Source organism: Odocoileus virginianus, chromosome 1 (assembly GCF_023699985.2).
Source record: "Odocoileus virginianus isolate 20LAN1187 ecotype Illinois chromosome 1, Ovbor_1.2, whole genome shotgun sequence".
NCBI classification, from domain to species: domain Eukaryota; kingdom Metazoa; phylum Chordata; class Mammalia; order Artiodactyla; family Cervidae; genus Odocoileus; species Odocoileus virginianus.
In genome coordinates, this window is record NC_069674.1 from 28694102 (window position 1) to 28715207 (window position 21106).

Below are 21106 nucleotides of genomic sequence, written 5' to 3' on the forward strand. Positions count from 1 at the left end.
AAACTTCATGTGAAAGGGAAGGACAGGGAAGCTGGGTGTGCTGTCATCCATGGGGTCACAAAGAGTGGGACAAAGAGTATCAGGTGTAAAATAGGTAGTGAGAAGTTACTGTGTAACACAGGGAGCCCAGGCTGACACTCTGTGATGACCAAGAAGGGTGGGTTGGGTGGAGCGGAGGCAGGCTCAGGCGGGAAGGGATATATCTATAATCATGGCTGATTCGTGTTGTTTTATGGCAGAAACCAACACAACATTGGAAAGCAATTGTCCTCCAATTAACAAATAAATAAAATTTAAAAAGCTAACTAGAAAGTTTATAATTTAGTGACTGAAGAACAACAGCTACAACCGCTACTCCTGGAAAGAAGACTTATTTTTGGTTTGTTTCCCTATGTTTGGCTTAGCCTTGATGACTTGGTGTTGGGACAGCATTTGGTCTTGGTTTATGCTGAATTCCAAATTGATTGCACAAACCCCACATCACAGGTTGGCATTATTCTACGGGCATAATACAGTGATTGTTGGAGAAGTGTGCTTGAAAGTCCACCCAGAGTGTCAGAGAGTAAATGGACCTTTTGTTAGGTTTGGGGGATGGAATATTTTTCTTTGTCTTGCTGATTTTGAGGTTTCTGGACAGAAATTTAACTTTTTCTTTTTTTTTTTCTTTTGGAAAGAGATGAAAAAATATCACTAGTGTTTCTTAAAAAGGCTTCATTGACTTCCATAAAACTTTGTTTCTGACTTAACTTTTATCTCCTGAAAACCTGTGGGCAGGACAAGCCAGGCATATACAGGGCATCTGCAACAATTAGAAAGTTCACTGGTTGGAACTGGTCTTTGGTCACCGAGTTTAAAAAGATGGGATGTTGTCATGCCCACTGATTGTGTGATTGTTCAAACCTCACTCATAAAGGATTTTCGCTGAAGAGTCTTTGTGTGGGGTAGGCCTGTGAGATGCAGCTGCAGCGGTCCTGGAATGAATGCCTTTGTTTCAATGGTCAGCTCCCTCTGATATCTGATCAGCCCCTATTTGTACGGCGACCTATTTCTACATGGCAAAGTGTGCATATAATGCTGGACTTTGTAATCTGGTTGAGAAAATGCATGGGTGTTCAGAGGTTTCCCCTAAACTGTCACCTCTGAGGATTAAGTCGAAAAGTGTGGAAAAAAGTGTTCTGTGAATAATGAGAAACACAGAATGACTGACTCAGATGAAGTTGAGCTAGAACCGTGACTTTGTTTGCAGGGCTGCAATTTCCTGTGGTCAAGATAAGTTATCAGATTTGGTCGCTTTGATTTATCAAAAGTTGTAGTAGATGACCAAGAAGGGTGGGTTGGGTGGAGGGGGCACAGGTTCAGGAGGGAAGGGATATATCTATAATTATGGCTGATTTGTGTTGTTGTATAGCAGACACCAATACAACATCGTAAAGCAATTGTCCTCCAATTAACAAATAAATAATATTTAAAAAGCTAACTAGAAAGTTCACAAGATCTTCATTTCCTCCAGACCCAAGGACTATGTCATCAGTCTCTAGTCACTGAAAAATGAGAGAAGCTAATTTCTATTGTTAGAGTCTTGGAGAGTAAAGAAAATCACACAAAACCAGCCCGCCAACACCACCACCCCCACACACAGTTCTATACAACGATACAGAAATGGAAACTTAAACTGCTCATACCGTTTCCTGATCTAGCTGCAGTAAATGCATCTAAACCCCTAGTGTCTTTTTGTTTTAAATCATAATCTCAGAAGGTCTCCAGCAGTCCTTACATCACAAGCGACTAGGAGCACTGTTTCTCTACAGAAACACAATTGCATTTAGGACAAGACAGTTCTTTGTTCTTTGTTGTGTGTGACTTTCCCAATATTGCAGCATGTGTAGTATACCTGACCCCTCAGGACGTAGATACCAGGAATGTCTCCTAGTAGTTGTGACAAGAGAAAGCTCCTTTCTTGTCATCCCCACTCCCTATATTTCCAAGTGTCCCAGGGAAGCTCTGGAGTGGTGTCAGATAAGTAGATTGAGAACCTCAGTGCAGCGTTATTTCTGAAATAATACAGAAGCATAGCCACTATCCATAGTTTACCATGTTTTGTGAAATTTGGAATGTAAAAAGAAACATTCAATCCTAAAATTACAGAATACATGCAGACAACTCTTGACTAAAAATATTATCCCAGGGGAGTTTTTATTTTTTCAATGTTTTTAGAAAATAAAAAAAAAGATTTTTTTTTACAATGTTATGTTGGTCTCTGTCATACAACAACACATATAACCATAATTATACATACATCTTCTCCCTCTGACACTTCCTTCCTCCCCCATCCCATCCCTCCAGGTCATCACGGAGGACTAGACTGGGCTCCCTGTGCTATAAAACTTCTCATCCATCTTACACCTGATAGGGTATATATTTTTTAATTAGTTATTTATCTAACTTTATACACACTTTTCCATAGGCTATATCTCCAAAATTTATTTAGCAAACTGTAGACCTTTTTTTGTTATTTTTTGAGTGCCATCCAGTAAGAGGCCCTATAGAGATGAATTTCCCAAAGTGCAAAGTCTGTTTCATGGCCTGAACTTTCTCACCATAAACCAGGGACAATGTGACCTGGGTTGAGATGTGATAGAGTATCCATTAGTTTGTATATTTCAGGGTGTATACACAAGGTCCCTGATGCTGTATCCTACTATTAAAGACCTGAGAATTTACATTAGTAACCACCGTGTGGCTGCTTGGTAGGTGAGGGAAAATGATAGATCTGGATGACTAGTGTCTCTAGGTCATGGCAATGCCTGGGCAAAGTCATTTCACAACTGAGATGCCCGTGTCCCTCAGATTCTTTCCTTTGGAAAGTGATTGATAATCTACAAAAGTTTACTTGTGTTTTCATTTCATCCATTCAATTGAATGCTGTTTCTAGCCAAGCTTTCTGTTCCTGCATGTCTAAGAAATGATCTATTACTTTCTGTTTAGGGTTGACATTAATTTTACCTTCAGGATATAGGTCTTCTCTATACCTCAGGGTTACTCTGGAAGAAACTCTGAACCATCCCATATACTGGAGATACTCATTATAGAGATAAAATAACATCAATAACAGCAAATATTTATAGTATTTACTGTGTTCCAGAATCAAAAAAGTTTTGGAGAACAGGTCCTTGTTAATACACATAAGGAAGTCTTGAAAGACCTCAGTGAACTAAGGATTATATGATACATTTAAATGGGTTGCTACCACACTTTTTCATGAGTTTATGATTCTATATTATGTTCTAGCTAGGTAATAAAAACATCATACCTCCATAAACAGTTGGTTGTACTTTTGTTTTGGCCTTATTTTTCTTCCACTGAATCATTTTTTCCTCCATTAGGCACTGGGCGAGCATTTTCCAAGCATTAAACATCACTCACCTCATTTCAGGCAGGTCCTGAAATGTGACAAATTACAATCTCCTTAGACATTAAAAATACATTGATCAAGAGAAGTTGTAAGACATGGAAGAAAAATTAATCCATATCCCTCTTAGAAAGAAAAGAAGAAATCACATTTTTGAGTAACCTTGGAGCTGAACAGACCTTGGAGTCTTAAAGGAATTTCCCAGTTTCACAGCCCTGCTGAGGTCAGTGCACTATAGTACGTGTTGTAGACAGCCCACACATATTCTGTTCTCCATTGTGGGACAGCTATGGATCATGTAGATCACTTCTCCCAGCTCTAAAGGTTCATTGTCTATCTTTTTTTATTTTTTAAATTATAAAAGTAGGATAACACAATTACAGGAGACTTGGAAAACAGAAAAAGTTGCATATAGTTCCACTGTATATTACAATTCTGTTTTAAGTAAAAAAAATTAAGATTTTTAGTTGGAGTTTCAGTATAAAACTCTCAAAAACTAGTAGAATGAATATACAGAGAAGTAGAAGGACATAGTAGACCTGAAAAGCACTATGAACCAATTCAACATAATTAAGATTTATACAATTTTCACACAAGAGTAGGATACAAATCCTTTTCAAGTTCCCATAGACTATAAACTAGGAGTCGCTGGAACACATCCAGGGATATAAAACATGGTGTAAAAATTTCATGGTCCAAAGGTATTGAAATCCTACAGTTTGTTGTGTTTTCACTGTGGAATTATATTAGAAATCAATATCAAAAGATATTTGAAAACAACCCACATATTTTCAAGTGCAACATGACATTTAAAGTAGGCTTATTGATTCTTCTTTTTTAAATCTTATCCTATCTTTCTCTTCAGAATGGTTTGTTTGGTTACTTAATTCATGCCTCAGTCAATAAGCTCATGGTATTTCCCTCATCCCTGTCATGTTCAGCAGCGAATCTAAATCTGTGCAATCTACATGTCCTAACTCAGTGTGTTAGTTCTATGGCTACTGTAACAAAATAACCATGAATTTAACAGCTTATGCAATGTGAGTTTATTCTGTTACAGGTCTGTAGTTCAGAAATCAGACACCTGTATCATTGGGCTGGTGGATACCATTGATGGCAGAAGGAGAAGAGGGCGACAGAGGATGAAATAGTTGGGTGGCATCATCGATGCAATGAACATGAACTTGGGCAAACTCTGTGAGATGGCGAGGGACAGGAAAGCCTGGTGTGCTGCAGTCCATGGGGTCGCGAAGAGTAGGTCATGACTTGGTAACTGAACAACAACATCATTGGGCTAAGGTCAAAGTGTTGGCAGGGATGAACTCCTTTCTGGGGATTCTCAGGGAGAATTCCTTTCCTCGTCTTTTCCAGTTCCTGATGGCTGAGTGTATTCTTTGGCTTGTGACACCTGCTTTCCTGTCTTCAAAGACAGGAGCCCTGCAGAAGAACTCTGACCGTTCTTCTGTGGTCACATCTTCCTCTGAGTACAGCTGGGAAAGCTTCTTTGCTTTTAAGGACACAAGTTATTAGACTGGGTCCATTTGAACAATCCAGGATAATTTCCCATTTTAACACCCTTAACTTTAAACACATTTGCAAAGTCTCTCTACCACATAAGATAACATTCGCAGATTCTAAAGATGAGAACACGGACATGATTGGAGAAGGTCAGTATTTTGCCTATGACACCCAGATTTTTGTTCTACAGTGAGTAAAATGACTTTATTCTGGATAGTTTTATTTGTGAGTTATGACTGGAACCTACTGCAGCTATCCTAAAGAAGGCCAACCTGAATATAAAGTTAATATGAGACAGCAGCAGGGCTGGGATACAAAGCAGAGAAATTGTGTAATACTCATTTGAGTGTACACACTTTCTCCAGACTTTGCAGTAATGTGAGCCACTTTAGCTCCCTTTGTGTATCAGCTGGTTGTAGTTGAATATTACATTATTTTTACCTGAAGACTCCTAACAATATATACCCAGGTGGTTCATTTTAGTTTAAGTTATACCATGATTTTTGAAACATGTAGGGAATATATTTGTCCAACTTTCTAGCAGCACACGAAGGATTGTCACAAAGACAAGCCTAAATAGTGTTATTGATGCAGCAGAAGTACACCCCCACTGAATTGGCCCAACATAAACTTTCCCAGGAAGGATAATCCACAGTTGAATAGGGCAACTGGGACCCAATCGAATCTTTCATGTTGCTATGTATTTTCTGGGTAAATAAATGGATGGTCTGGTCACTGAAGCTCAGATCATTGTACAAGCTCATTGTCCATCAGAGTTTTTGTGAACATCAATACTCAGAAAAATTCTGGGCTCATGAAGCTATTCTATCTTCCTGCAGAACACAACATGCAATCAATTTCCCTCCTCGCAGGTGACCTAACTGCATTTTCTTACTAATAAGTGTAAGAAAACTCACTAACACATTTCTCAAGACTTTTCATGTAAATTGATTGTTTACTGTTGCTCTTGGCGTGAACCAGACTTGGTGTGAAATGCTTCTGTGTTCCAAAGGGTCTCATTCTCCCACCCTCTCTCATTTTAGAGTAACAGCACCTAAGTCAATTCCTGTAACATAACAAAGTTTACATAGTGGCTCATGACTATGATTGCTGTTTATAAATCTAGCTTTTGGATTAGGTAGAAGGGTTCCAGTAAACATATTTCATCACATTTACCATCCTATTCAGCTTCTCCTATTTTATTATCTGCAATTTAAAATTTTATAAACTTTTAAATCTTTATAAATCTTAAAATGCAGATACTTCCAGAAGAGGTTAATATATAATATTTAAGTTTACAGATATTTTCTCAGAAACAGATTTGGTAAGAGAGGAAATAAAAGAATACAAAGATAGTGAATTCCTAGACTTAGACATTAGGAGAAGTTTATTTCCAAATGTAAGGAAATGGTACCAAAAGCAAAATAAACTTTACTGTTGTTCAGTTGCTAAGTCACGTTCGACTCTTTGTGACCACATGAACTGCAGCACAACAGACTTCCCTGTCCTCCACTATCTCCCGGAGCTTGCTCAAACTCAGGTCCATTGAGTCAGTGATGACATCTAACCATCTCATCCTCTGCCTCTCCCTCCTTTTGCCCTCAGTCTTTCACAGCATCAGGGTCTTTTCTAATGAGTCAGCCCTTCACATCAAGTGGTCAAAGTATTGGAGCTTCAGCTTCAGCATCAGTCCTTCCAATGAATATTCAGGGTTGGTTTCCTTTAGGATTGACTAGCTTGATCTCCTTTCAGTCCAAGGGACTCTCAAGAGTCTTCTCCAACACCACAATTTCAAAAGCATCAGTTCTTTGGTGCTCAGCCTTCTTTATGGTCCAACTCTCACATCCATACATGACTGCTGAAAAAACCATATCTTTGACTATATGGGCCTTTGTGAGCAAAGTGATGTCTCTTCTTTTTAATACGCTTAAATCAAAATTCTGCCAGGACCAACTCAAAAGAATGAGAGTTGATTAAATAAAATTGATGGTATTTGTCATATTATACAACCTCAGGTAGCAGGATATTCTTTTCACCACTAGTATGAGAAAAGAAGAGCGCCAGAGAAAACACATTACTAAAGTCAAAGGAGAGAAAAATGGATACCAGACAAAAGATATTGACATAGACACTTTTCTAAGAATGGTGACTATGTTTCTACTCATAGAGTCACCCTCAGTATCCACAGGAGATGATTCCAGGACCCCTCAGGTATCAATATTTCAGAATGCTCAAGTTCCTTATGTAAATACTGCATCATTATATTTAAAGGATTATTTGCTTATAACCTGTGTATATACTACCATATACTTTAAATCATCGCTAGATTACTTACAATACCTGTACTGTGCTATGCTTAGTTGCTCAGTTGTGTCCAATTCTTTGTGACCCCATGGACTGTAGCCTGCCAGGCTCCTCTGTTCACCGGGATTCTGTAGGCAAGAATTCTGGAGTGGGTTGCCATGCCCTCCTCCAGGGGATCTTCCCAACCCAGGGATCGAATCCAGGTTTCCCGAATTGCAGGCAGATTCTTTACCGTCTGAGCTACCAGGAAAGCCCAAGAATACTGGAGTGGGTAGCCTAGTCCTTCTCCAGGGGATCTTCCTGACCCCAGGAATCAAACTGGAGTCTCCTGCATTGTAGGTGGATTCTTTACCACCTGACCTACCAGAGAAGCCCCGTTACAAAACCTGATAGAATGTAAATACTGTGTGCTGTGCTATGCTCAGTCATGTCTGACTCTTCATGATCCAATGGACTGTGGCCTGCTAGGCTCCTCTGTCTATGAAAATTTTCAGGCAAGATTATCGGAGTGGGCTGCCATTTCTTACTGCAGGAGATCTCAACACAAGGATAGAACCCACATCTCTTGTGTCTCCTATATTGGCAGGCAAATTCTTTATCACTGTGTCACCTGAGAAGCTCAAATGCTATGGTAATAATTGTAAATACAGCATAAATGCTATGTAAACAGTTACTGGTGTGAGACAAATTCAAATTTTGCTTTTCTGAACTATCTGAAATTAAAAAAAATCTTTTTGATCTGCAAAATCATGGATGCAGAGCCTGTAGATACGGAGGGTCCACTGTACAACCATTTTTAATGTTTGATTTAACAAAAGCACTCAAATAAGTTATTAGATATAATTCATAAAGAATGCAGTGCCATAAACAGAAGTTTCAGTGTGCTTCCTTCTGATATTTCAGGAAACTAAGGAATTTGTTTTTGTTATAATTTTCAAAGTGGGTATAATAAAACTAGGTCAACATCATTTGGTAAAAGAAGACCAAAAGATTATACTTTCCAGCTAAATTCTTCCTCCTCTTTGTTTCATTTTCCTTAGGGAAAAACTTTTAAACCATGAAAACTGATAATTAACAAGGCAGTAAGGAAATAATGAGAGGAAAACATTACTTAGAAATAAAAGGGATTATTATTAACATCAGAAATCACTGGTTTCCAAACGTTTTTAATCAAGTGAGAGGATAGAAATTGTAATCATATATTTAAAGAAGTAAAAAGGAAGTGCAGATATTTTAAAAATCTTTAATAACAAAAGTATATAATCAACTCCAACATATTTCACAGAACACACAAGTAAAATATTGCAAAAAATACTCATTGGTTTCTGTAGTTTTTGTTTCTTTATGCAAATTATACATTCATCTAAGTTCTCTAATAATTTTATGTTGACTATGATTTTAAGCTTTATTTTAAACTATTTTTGCTACTTACAATCCAATATTGATATTTTTATGAGCTGGCTGAGGAAGATTAAAAATTATCAAAAGTTTTACTGTCTGGAGTCTTACCTTATGATGCAAATAAAATTTTAAAAAGATTGAAGTTGTGCTTAGGGTTAAATTAGATTTTAACACTTAATATTTTAAAATTCATGGTTTTTCCCCTCAAAAAAACAAGCTAAAGTATGATAGTTTAAAAATAAATATTCTGAAAATAATGACCATAAAGGTAGGCATTTAAATCTTCAATCTGTTGTCCAGGAAGTACATTTTTTTATGTTCTCTTAGAATAACGTGTCTGCTTCTAATTAGATGTCTGAGAAAAATTATGTGTTGTTTTGATTTATTAACAGGAAGGTAAACCTTGCCACAGTAGTCAATATCAATTACATAGAAGAGAATAAACATCAAATCTCTCAAACTGAATAAATTTTTTTTCCCATTGGAGTTCAATGTGTTGCTTAAAAAAAATCAGAGGAGCAGCAGGGCAACCTCAGTATAGAATTTTTATTAAGTCTGGGTAAATTTAAAATCAAATTGAAACTATATCAAAGAGTCCCATTTTGTCCTAATTCTCTAGAAATACTCTTGCCGGGCATTGTAAAGGAGACTACTTTATTGAATGACCTAAAATTTTGCTACTTGAGTTGTTGCTCCCAAACAGCTCCTGGCACTTCAGAACCCCATGTGGAGCTCACAGAGGCAATGGGCTTCAATGTGTAGTTTCCAATCCTTCATTCATTTTCTAGCCTTCCTGTTATTTCTTCAGGCAGCTGAAATGGAGGGGGTCAGGATAAATTTATGTTTGAAATGGATACAAAAGAGTTAGGAAAAGAATTGCAAATCTGAGCAATTTGATGCTTCTGAAGACTTAATATCAGGGTTCACCTTAATGTTGAAATTTCTTTCTGTGTATTCCTTTAAATGTGGCTTTTCTCTGTTGCAGGATGTCTGAGCTTCAGCTGGAAGACTCAAAGGGTGGGGGCAGAAGTGATCTGGAGGATCACTCATTCTCACATCAGGTGTTCACACATCAGCTGGTTGATACCGGCTGTTAGCTAAGATGTCAGCTAGGGCTGTAGGCTGAACACCAACTTGTGGCCTCTATGTGATGTGAGCTTCTTCACAATGGAGAGTCTGGTTTCTGAGGGCCAGTGCCCCAAGTGGAGCTGGATAGAAGTGTGTGTGTGTGTGTGTGTGTGCGCGCGTGTATACACACATCACATCTGACTGTTTATGACCCTATGGACTGCACTCTGCCAGGCTCCCCTCTGTCCATAGAATTTTCCAGGCAAAGATGCTGGAGAGGGTTGTCATTTCCTCCTTCAGGGATCTTCATGACCCAGGAATCGAACCCAAGTCTCCTGTTTTGCAGGCGGATTTTATTTTTTAACCGCTGAACCACCGGGGAAGCCTGATGGAAGATACATCTTTTTTATAATCCAGCCTCAGAAATCAGTGTAACTTTCTGAGCTGGAGCAGTCACAAGTCTGCCCAAATTCAAGGACTGGGGAAATAGACTCCATCTCCTGATGGGAAATCAACCCTAAGCATTCACTGGAAGGACTCTTGCTGAAGCTCCAATACTTTGGACACCTGATGCAAAGAGCCAACTCATTGGAAAAGACCCTGATGCTGGGAAAGATTGAAGGCAAAAGGAGAAGAGAGTGGAGGAGGATGAGATGGTTAGATAGCATCACTGACTCAAAGGACATGAATTTGAGCAAACTCCGGGAGATAGCGGAGGACAGAGGAGCCAGACAGGACTTAGCAACTGAACAGCAACAACAGCCTGAAGGAGAGTGGAAGTTCTGCACCAGAATATGGGTTTGGGAATATATGAGACCAGAAATATTACTGTGGTTATTTTGAAAAATACAATCTTTCACACTGTGTAAAAAGGCAGATCTAATCACTTAACTATTTTGTCATAGAAAGTATAAACCTGTTTTGAAGCAGCCCATTCATTCACTCTAACACTACTCGCTGCATGTGAATAGTGTAAACAGTGTTACATGACAGCTCTTCAAACTCTTGAATTCTGTCACTTTGAATTCCTCTTTTCTTTATTTAAAATTCCTATGGATACACTCTGACTTATCAATGTGCTTTAAATGTGATATCCCCAAATGAACACAATATCCCAACATTTCAGGCTAGGTTTTAGTAAATAAAATAAATTGTAAGCCTTTTTAATTCACATTTTATACCTTAGATAGTGTGGTGGTGGTTTAGTCGCTAAGTTGTGCCCGACTCTTGCCACCCATAGACTGTAGCCTGCCATAGACTGTAGCTCCTCTGTCCATAGGATTTCCCAGGCAAGAAAACTGAATTGGGTTGCCATTTCCTTCTCAGGCGGATCTTCCTGACTCAGGGACTGAACCCAGGTCTCCTGCATTGTAGGCAGACTCTTTACCAACTGAGCCACCAGGGAAGCTACTAAAGTAGCCTAAAGGAACTAGCTTTTTAAAGTAAGTCACACTATTAGCTTAAATTGGGTACATTGCTAACTAAATCATATTCTCTTTTGTTGTGAAAGTTTCACCTTAAGTGATTCCTATTTTATTTTTTTCTCTTCACTCCCTTCCTTTCTTCCTTCTTCCCTTCCTTCATTACTTCTCTTCTGTCTTTATTCATTGTTCCCTGAGTTTAAAATGTGAACAAATATTATTTTCTCCTGCAAATGTTCTTTATATCAAATTTAGAACCAAATTGACTAATTTAGCCTATCAATTTCTTTATGAAATTATAACATTGTTCTACTCTCAGTAAACCATTCTCTCAGTTCAAATACCTACTGGCTCAGTTCTATATACATGGCAGATATAAACTTCATGACCATGAAAATTAGCAATGAGAAAAGAAAGAAAAAGGTGTTCTATCACTCAAGGAGGAAAATACATAATGAAAACTTAGTAGTAAACACTAGTTTAAATCCTTTTGAAAAAGCCTGCCAGGGCTTGACCTATTTAGATGAATCTTTGAGTAATGAAAGTAATGATAAGAACATAAATGAAAATAGGTGAGAAAAGAGATGTGAAATGCAAAAGAGGGAAGGAAAAATATACCCAACTGAGTGCAGAGTTTTAGAGACTAGCAAGGAGAGATAAGAAAGTGTTCTTAAGTAAACAATGCAAAGAAATAGAGGAAAACAATAGAACAAGAAAGACTAGAGATCTCTTCAAGAAAATTTGAGATACCAAGGGAACACTTCATGCACATGTGCACAACAAAGGACAGAAATGGCAAGGACGTAACAGAAGCAGAACAGTTGAAGAAGAGGTGGCAAGAATATACAACTAATACTACAGTCATTTAAAAGTACTCATCATGTGTGTATTACAGAAATGGCTTCTTGCAACAATGAGCATTGCAGTATTACTATCCCCATTTTAAACTGACAAAACTGAGCTTTAAGGAAATGAAATAACTTGTTTATGATGAAAACAGCTGGTAAGTGGCCCAACTTGGCATTCAACTGTTGACAGTTTTAATCATATATTGTATACATTTCTAACTATATCATGGATTTGTCCTTCTGCAGAATGCAACTGATTTTTTTTTTTTTTTTGCAAATCAGTTGTCTTATAATAATGCAAAGGCTTACAGCAATGGAAAGACTCTTCAGTTAATTTATGTGAAAGAATAGAGGTGCTTATATCTGAAAATAAAGGTACCATGGTAGCTCTGGGATCCAGATGTTTTGTTATTGTTGAGTCCCTAAGTTGTGTCCAACTCTTTTGAGACCCCATGCATGGTACTCCGCAAAGCTCCTCTAATCATGGGATTTTCCAGGCAAAAATACTGGAATTGGCTGCCATTTCCTTTTCCAGGGGATCTTCAGGACCCAGGAATCAAACTTGTGTCTCCTGCATTGGCAGGCAGATTCTTTACTGCTGTTTCATTTGGGAAGCTTGGGAACCAGATTAGGAACTAATATAAGGTCTTTTCTGAAGGGGAACACCATCGAGATGACTCTGAGCAAACTCCATTTTGCTAAGATTCAAAATCTTCAAGAGAGCTTCACTGACTCTGGTTGGATAGTATGCCCACTTTGTGGCTTATGGGGGAATATTGCGATTGACAGGGCTTCCCAGGTGGCACAGTCATAAATAAACTGCCTGCTAATTCAGAAGATGCAAGGCACATGGGTTCCTTGGGTCAGGAAGATTCCATGGAGTAGGAAATGGCAACCTACTCAAGTATTCTTGCCTGGAAAATTCCAAAGGCAGAGGAGACTGGTGGGCTACTGTCCATGGGGTCGAAAGAAAAGCCTGAGCAACTGAACACACATATATACTGTGATTGACAGTGCTCCTAAGATTGCCGTAATAGGTTCTGGAAAATGGTGGGCGATTTTCTCAAAGGAAGCAGGATTTTATTACCAAGTGAAGGCAGAAGGATGGTGGGCAGTTAAAAATAAAAGATATTCACTATGTAACCTTCTAGGTTTGTTGGGGAAGTTAAATGAGATAAAAAGTATGAGATGGTTGGGACCCAGTGCTCAAAAAGTAGTCATTGCTAAGATAATAGTCATCACTTAAACAAAACTCAACCATCAGTGCCTGACACACCAAACATTAACCAGGTTTTTGTATGGGAGAAAGACTTACCCCATGGGAGGCTGATCCACATACGCCTGAACATTCAGGGTTTTAAGCCAACCAGCTAAACACTTCATGTGTGGTTAAAGTGAAAGTGTTAGTCACTCAGTGGTGTTCTACCCTTTGTGAGTCCATGGACTGTAGCCTGCCAGGCTCCTCTGTCTGTGGGATTCTCCAGGCAAGAACACCAGAGTGGGTAGCCATCACGTGCAGAAACACCAGTAACTATCTCTCTCGTTCCTTCCCAAACTAGTGCCTAGACAAGAACAAGCCCTACCACTGGGGAGGGCAGTCCAAGTAGGCAGTGACGATAGGTTTGGAACCAGTGTTCCTTTCAAGATACTCCAAGCAAGACAGTAGTTGGTTCACTGGATGTTGCTCAAAGGCACATAAGGGTCCCATTGGGCAGCTTAATCTCAAATACCTTCAAGTGATAGAAAAGTGGTCCATGGCCATGAAACCAATAAGAAGAATTGCTGGCAGCAATTTGGGGAGAATGTGACTGACCCCAGGAGGGCACTTGATACTTTGTTCCAGCCAATGTAGTGAGGAGGGGAAATGTAGGTGTTGGGTGATCAGACTACGTGATTTTTGAAAGAACTAGAAATCCTGATCCTTAGATGAAGTTAGTTTGCAGAGAACTCAAAAGTTTGTGTGTGTGATAAGTTATTTTAATTGTGTCTAGCTCTGTATAACCCTAAGGATTGCAGCTCACCAGGCTTTTCTGTCCATGGGATTCTCCAGGCAAGATTACTGGAGTTTTTGCTGTTCATGTGCTCAGTTGTGTCCGACTCTTTGAGACCCCATGGACTGCAGCATGCCGGCCTTCCCTGTCCTTCACCATTTCCAATACTGGAGTGGTTGCTATTTCCATTTCCAGGGCATCTTCCCAATTCAGGGATTGAACCTGGCTCTCTTATGTCTACCTGCATGGCAGGTGGGTTCTTTACCACTAGGGCCACAAAAGGTTTTAAAAAATACTTTGTAATTTAACACTGGGCAGGTCGAATAAAACCCATTTGTTGATTAAATTTGCCACATGGTGGTCTGTTTGCCATTTCTATTTTCCATGTGGTCAGTAAAAAGTTCTCTTTGTTCATAGTTGTGCACTACATGGGTTGCTGCAATTTCTACATTAATTTCTCACCCATGCCGCCATTCATAGCTGTTCGTATTAGCATAGACTCAATTATAGAGGAGAGGTGTTGGGGAGAAGGCAAGAAGAGCTTTGGGAAGAATTTTCTTCAGGCAATGACTCACACTACTGTACCCATTCCTCAGGCTTAGGCTACGAAGCTAAACTACCTCCGGACACCCAGGCTGAAGAGGGTGGCTACACTTGGCTCTGGGAAAAAGGAAAAAAGCAGAACGTTCTCTCCATTCCCCAAGACTCTTCACATGATCACGCCACAAAATACTTGTTGAGTTGACAACTGGGATAAGAGACACATTATTATGCTTGGTTTTTCTTTTATGACATTTCCTTCCTTCCTTCCTTGTTGGGCTTCTCTCTGTAAAGCTATTCTGGGGAACTTCTGCTTTTTGAATAAGATCTTTGCTGGATTTTTATATAGTGATAAACACCAAAGGCTTAGATTTTTGCAAGCGGCAAGATTTAGCTTCTGGGCAATTTTCTCCCAGCAGCTGGGCATTCCCAAATGACACTGCAGTATCTAGATGGGTCAAAGAAAATTAGACATCTTTTTCAGCAGAGCTTTATCTTATGCTGTGTTGTTTCACAGAACCTAGCTTACTACTGAGCACAGAATACATGCTTCTTGATTTATAATAGGAGTGACCTTAAATAAAGCAGAAATATAAGACCATGTCAATAGGGTACCTTGAAAATTCATAAAGATATCTAGTTGTAAATATCTTCTCATCAAATTATTAAGGTACTTAAAATTTACATCATTAGTCATTCTTTTTGACTTTCTTCTGAAGACACAGTGTAATTATCACCAAGAGAAATGTGCTTTATTCTATGAGTTGCCATTACTTCTAAACAATAAAATAATTGTAAAATAATGAGTAAAATAAAAAATGGAGACCAAAGACCCACTCAGGACAATGGCTGCTTAAGGCATGAGAAGGATCCTGGGACTCTAAAGGGTAGGTGCTCTTTACCAAGAGACAAGACGAAACTGTCTGGAGGGAAATCGGGTTGGTGAACATTTTTCTTCTATTGAATGTTTGTCAAGATTTTTGGTCCTAGTATAGTTTCCAATTGTGGTGCTGGAGAAGACTCTTGAGAGGCCCTTGGACTGCAGAGAGATCAAACCAGTCAGTCCTAAAGGAAATCAACCCTGAATATTCATTGGGAGGACTGCTGCTGAAACTGAAGCTCTAATACTTTGGCCACCTGATGCAAAGAGCCAACTCTTTGGAAAAGACTCTGGTTCTGGGAAAGATTGAAGGCAAAAGGAGAAGGGGGAGACAGAGGATGAGACGGTTAGACACATGGACCAACTCAATGGACATGAGTTTGAGTAAACTCTGGGAGATAGCGGAGAACAGAGAAGCCTGGCACGCTGCAGCCCATGGAGTCGCAAAGAATCAGGCATGACTTAGCTACTGAACATCAACAACAGCAACATAGTTCCCAGTGGATCTCAAAGCTTCAGAAAATTTACCAAGGTTCAGGTTATATCTCCAATTACTTCAAGGAGAACAATTTGCAACCTTCGGGATAGATAAGAAAGAAAGTGTAATAAAATATGTTGCATCCTCTAGTTTGTAATCAGTGTAGGATTGAAACTGTTGAGGTTTCCAGCCTCTTTCACTGATATCACCTTCAGTAAACTCCACATATAAAAGAAGAGAAGGGTCAAGTGTGCTTCCAAATTTAAATGGGTGTCTTGAGTGTTCTTAATTTAATAGAGTATCTAAAGGACGTTTTGAGAAATCTGAGGAGGAGGTGCACTGCAGCCACATAAATACACTTGTCACATTGCAATGGAAGCTGATTGCTTAAGTGGTTTAATAGTCCTCGTAAACATTATCAGCAAATCGGTCACATCTCGTTATGAATTATGCTTTGTTTCTCCAGCTCTAAAATTACCCATTTGAAGTTTCCTAATAACCCCAGAGTGTTAGTGACCACGTTCTGCTGTTAGGCTTCTGTCTTCTCCCTGTGTCAACACTCAAATCTCACCCTGGGTTTATTCAGTCTTTTGAGAACAAATGAAAAGAATAACTGACCAAAAACTCTCAGGTTTTATAATACTGTAAACCTACACATTTAGTTAAAGAGTTCAATAACTTTATGGATTTTTTTTTTTTAAATTTGCATTTATTCTCTGCAGCCTTTTTTTCCTGGGCCATAAGTTTTTGTTTCTTCAGTTTCTCCTGGGGTATCTTTTTCTTCCATTCAGCCTCTTCTGGCTTAGGAACAATCTGTTCTTTTTCAATAAGGAAAGTTTCAATGTGGCAGGGAGAGCTCATGTAGGGGCTGATCCGATCATGAGCTCTGTAAGTCCTGCGGTGCATCTCGGGGGCTTTGTTCACCAGGAGGTGGCCAGTGCCCAAAGAACCTATATCTAAGCCCTTAAATTCAGCATTACTGTCTGCATTTTTGAGCATATGCAGTAAAAATTCAGCACTCTCTCTGTGCCACCAGCCCTTTATCCAGCATCAGTTTGGCCTGGGCTTACCTAACAACTGCGCCACCGTAATGATGAAACAGTACACATCACTTCTTTAAAGTGACATCCTGCAGATGCTTGGTAGCTTTCTGGATATGCATACCCTTAATGGCCAGGATGGCTTCACAAGTGTTCTTCAGGTGAACATGAAGATTTGAACCTCTTGAATTGCATGATTTTGTTGGGGGTTTTGGGGTCAAATGAATAGCACACCATTTTTAGAGATCACGTCGGGCTGCTTCCCAGGTGGTGCTAGTGGTAAAGAACCTGCCTGCCAATGCGTCAGACGTAGAGATGTGGGGTCAATTTCTGGGTCGGGCAGATCCTCTGAAGGAGGGTATGGCATCCCACTCCAGTATTCTTGCCTGGAGAATCCCATGGACAGGGGAGTCTGGTGGGTTCGCAAAGTGTTGAACACAACTGAAGTGACTTAGCACACTGAACTTTATCAGGTTGCTTACTGAAAAAGCTATGGATGTGTATTTTTTAAGCAAACATATTTTGAGTATTTCAGAGCTGCACCATTGGGCTTCACTGGAGCATATGCGTATATAAGATACAAGATACAAGTCTATTCCAAGTCACAGTGGAGCTCTGCTCTACACCTGGATGCTTGTTGATAGGCATGGAGGTCACAAGTAAGATTGTTGGAACATCTTGATGGAATTTGCCAATATCATCATACTACCTTTGTAAATGAAAGGTAGCCTGGAGTAAGACAGGTATCAAATATGCACACTAAGACTCTATATCAGCAGAGCACATTGTTGGACAGGAAATGTCCAACCCGATGTTATGACTATCGGCAAATGGTCTATGCGTGATGAAGTAAACTTTAGGATCCTAAGATATATACACATGACTGAATAAATTACTGTTTGGTGCAATTTGTATTTATTTAATGACAAATGTTAAATGATCAATTATTAACTGTCTATATAAATCAATGAATTAAAATGGTAAATTGTAATTATCATTAAATAATACCTTATAGTCAATAATTTTACTCAGAAGAATAAACAAATTATAAATGCATTTATACTATACCTAGAAGTTTATAGAAACATTTCATTTGATCACAGCCATAGAATGATGTAGCCACAGATCATGAGTCATGAAATTGTCAGTTTCATAGATGAAGACAGTCAAATGTTGGCGGCTTCATCTAGCTCAGCCTAAGAGTTGGGAAGGCCAAAACTCTGAATGATTCAATGATTTGTACAAGCTCACATAGTTTGCACTGACAGAGCCAGCTTTGATCCAGTCTGTCCATGTGCAGCTCTCTTGGCCATTTGACTTTCAGCGTTCAGTCCTGTCCAGTGTCTCCGCGACAGCTCCAGTTACCTGGCAGTTACACTGCAGTCAAACCACCTGAACACAGAAGCATGTTCTGGTGGGACACAGGGATGCACTGCAATCTATTACACGCCTGAATCACTCCAGTCGGCATCAATCATTTTCCTCCCTTTCAAAAAGGTCTTGTCCTTGCTTATACAGCCCGAGTGAGCAATGAAGCAGTCAAGAGGAGAACTTACCCCACTTTCTTTAGAAGCTAACTGACCAGTATATTAAGGAGTATATATAGGAGCAAACTAACCGAGTCCATTGAAAGACAGAGCTCATGCATACATCTTTTATAAGCCAATAAAATTGATTATAATTAGTGTTCTAGATGTGCTCACCGAAACATTGAACTATTGTACGAGATGTATATCTCCCCCCTATGCCATGGTATTTGAAGCAGGGAACGAAAATAGCCTTGGGTCTTATCATAATTCATTTCCTTATTTTACTATAGGTTTGAATTCATTTGCCATAGCCACCTTTCTTGTTTTCTTCTTTTCCCTAGCAGTTCAAAATGCATGATATTAAAATAAATTAATTTGAGACTGATATTAAAAAGAGCAAAATTGTTTTGTTTTCCTTCTAGGAGATTCAGGTATACATGTATTATAATTTCTTTCTCTTCTTTTTCTTTCCAAGAGTCTCCTGTATATGTAACATTTTAGTGGTTTTTTATTTTGAACTATCTCCTGTATATGCAACATTTTAGTGGTTTTTTATTTTGAACTAATAAACAAAGACCTAATTTGGCACAGGTTAGTGTCTCCCTGGAGGGGAGATGTTAGATAACGTCAGTCATGATTTCATTTTCTGAAAACAACTTTATGGATCCATTTCTATTCTGCAGTGGCTTCTATCATCATTTTCTTTCCTTTATCTCACTAAGATTTTTATCTCTTGGTATTTGTAAGGAATAAAAAATAAATGTTTCCATTAAAAAAATTCATTTCAACTGTAACATGGGGAAATAATAGGCTTTTGAAAATCCTACAAAGATATAACTTTTATTTTAGTTCTCCTTTCATTTTTACATCTAGCCCTACAGAACTAGTATTGTAGAGCTAGATGTAAAAAAGAAATAAGAAACTAAAATAAATGTTATTTTTAAAAAAAAAAGGATATTAAGCCCAGAACCTAAATAGGGTATGTATTTTATTTCATGATTGTAAGAACATCAGATAAGTTGTCAGATGAAATGTTAATTTCATTAATATAGTTCCCAAGTTAATATAGTCATGCTATCATGATAGCTGATAATATGGAATTACATAGATGTGACTTGAATTGGAAATAATATCTAAAGCAAGATTTGACAAATTATGGCCCATGGGCCAAAATCAGCCTCCTGCTTGTATTTGTGAAGAGACACACTTATTGGTTTGTGTGTATTGTCTGTGGAAGCTTTCATGCTACAACAGAATTGAGGAGTTGCAACAGAGATCATATGACGCACAAATCTGAAAATATTTACTGTCTCACTTATTTATCCTCTTAACTCCAGATCTATAGCAAAAGTATTTCAAAAGAAATCCTATGAAATGACTTCAAGGCAGAAGATAAAGATGCAATCCTATTTTACATCCAAATTAAAAGGCAGGTAAGAAATCTTCCTAAGGTCATGGCTAAACTGGCATTCCTTTAAAATATTTGCAATTCAAAGAAAAACTGCTAAGAAATGGGTGAGTGAATGAAATGATGCAGTCAGTAGAGCATTGGTTTATAAATAATCTTATTGGACACACTCATCTTTCAGTCAATAGTTGCAAGGAGTGGTATGCTTTACTGAAAATATTAAACTAATAAAAATTGTAAAATTTGATGATAAAGTTGCAAATTCCTTTATTCTAATGTAAAGCTCTCTTCTAAATTAATTGTCCACTGATTTTGATGCCAAAGTATTAAGGCATTTGTTTTGTTCATTCCAAGTCTTCAGGGAAGTTGGAGCTTGTATTAGTCAAGATAGACTAGGTTATGGTGCAGCAAAAAACAACTTACTTCCAAATGTTAGTGGTTTCAAAACAAAGGTTTAAATCCTGTTCAAGGTGCACTATGCATCTAGTGACCCCACCCAGGTTCTTGTCCTCCATGTGATGGTTCAGCGTTCCATCTCCATATCAACACATGCTACCATGATTACAGCAGCCAAGGAAGAGGGTTCTGAAACGTCTCCAATGGCAATTAAATGTGTCTGCCCAGAGAAGACACACCTGTCAGTTCAGTTCAATCACTCAGTCATGTCCAGAGTCAACTCTGCGACCCCATGAATTGCAGTACACCAGGCCTCCCTGTCCATCACCAACTCCTGGAGTTTACCCAAACCCATGTCCATTGAGTCGGTGATGCCATCCAACCATCTCATTCTCTGTTGTCCCCTTCTCGTCCCGTCTTCAATCTTTCCCACCATCAGGGTCTTTTCAAATGAGTCAGCTCTTTGCATCAGGTGGCCAAAGTATTGGAGTTTCAACTTCAAAATCAGTCCTTCCAATGAACACTCAGGACTAATATCCTTTAGGGTGGACTGATTGGATCTCCTTGCAGTCCAAGGGACTCTCAAGAGTCTTCTCCAACACCACAGTTCAAAAGCATCAATTCTTTGGCACTCAGCTTTCTTTATAGTCCAACTCTCACATCCATACATGACTCCTGGAAAAACCATAGCTTTGACTAGATGGACCATTGTTGGCAAAGTAATGTCTCTGCTTTTTAATATGCTGTCTAACCTGATCATAATTTTCCTTCCAAGGAGTAAGCATCTCTTAATTTCATGGCTGTAATCACCATCTGCAGTGATTTTGGAACCCAAAAATATAAAGTCTGACACTGTTTTCATTGTTTCCCCATCT

At 38.7% G+C, this 21106-nt stretch overlaps 1 pseudogene; it reads right to left on the reverse strand.

Moving 5' to 3' along the window:
• Positions 1-16485: 16485 nt before the first annotated feature.
• Positions 16486-17035, reverse strand: LOC139037985 (large ribosomal subunit protein uL22-like; annotated as a pseudogene).
• Between the last annotated feature and the right edge of the window lie 4071 nt (positions 17036-21106).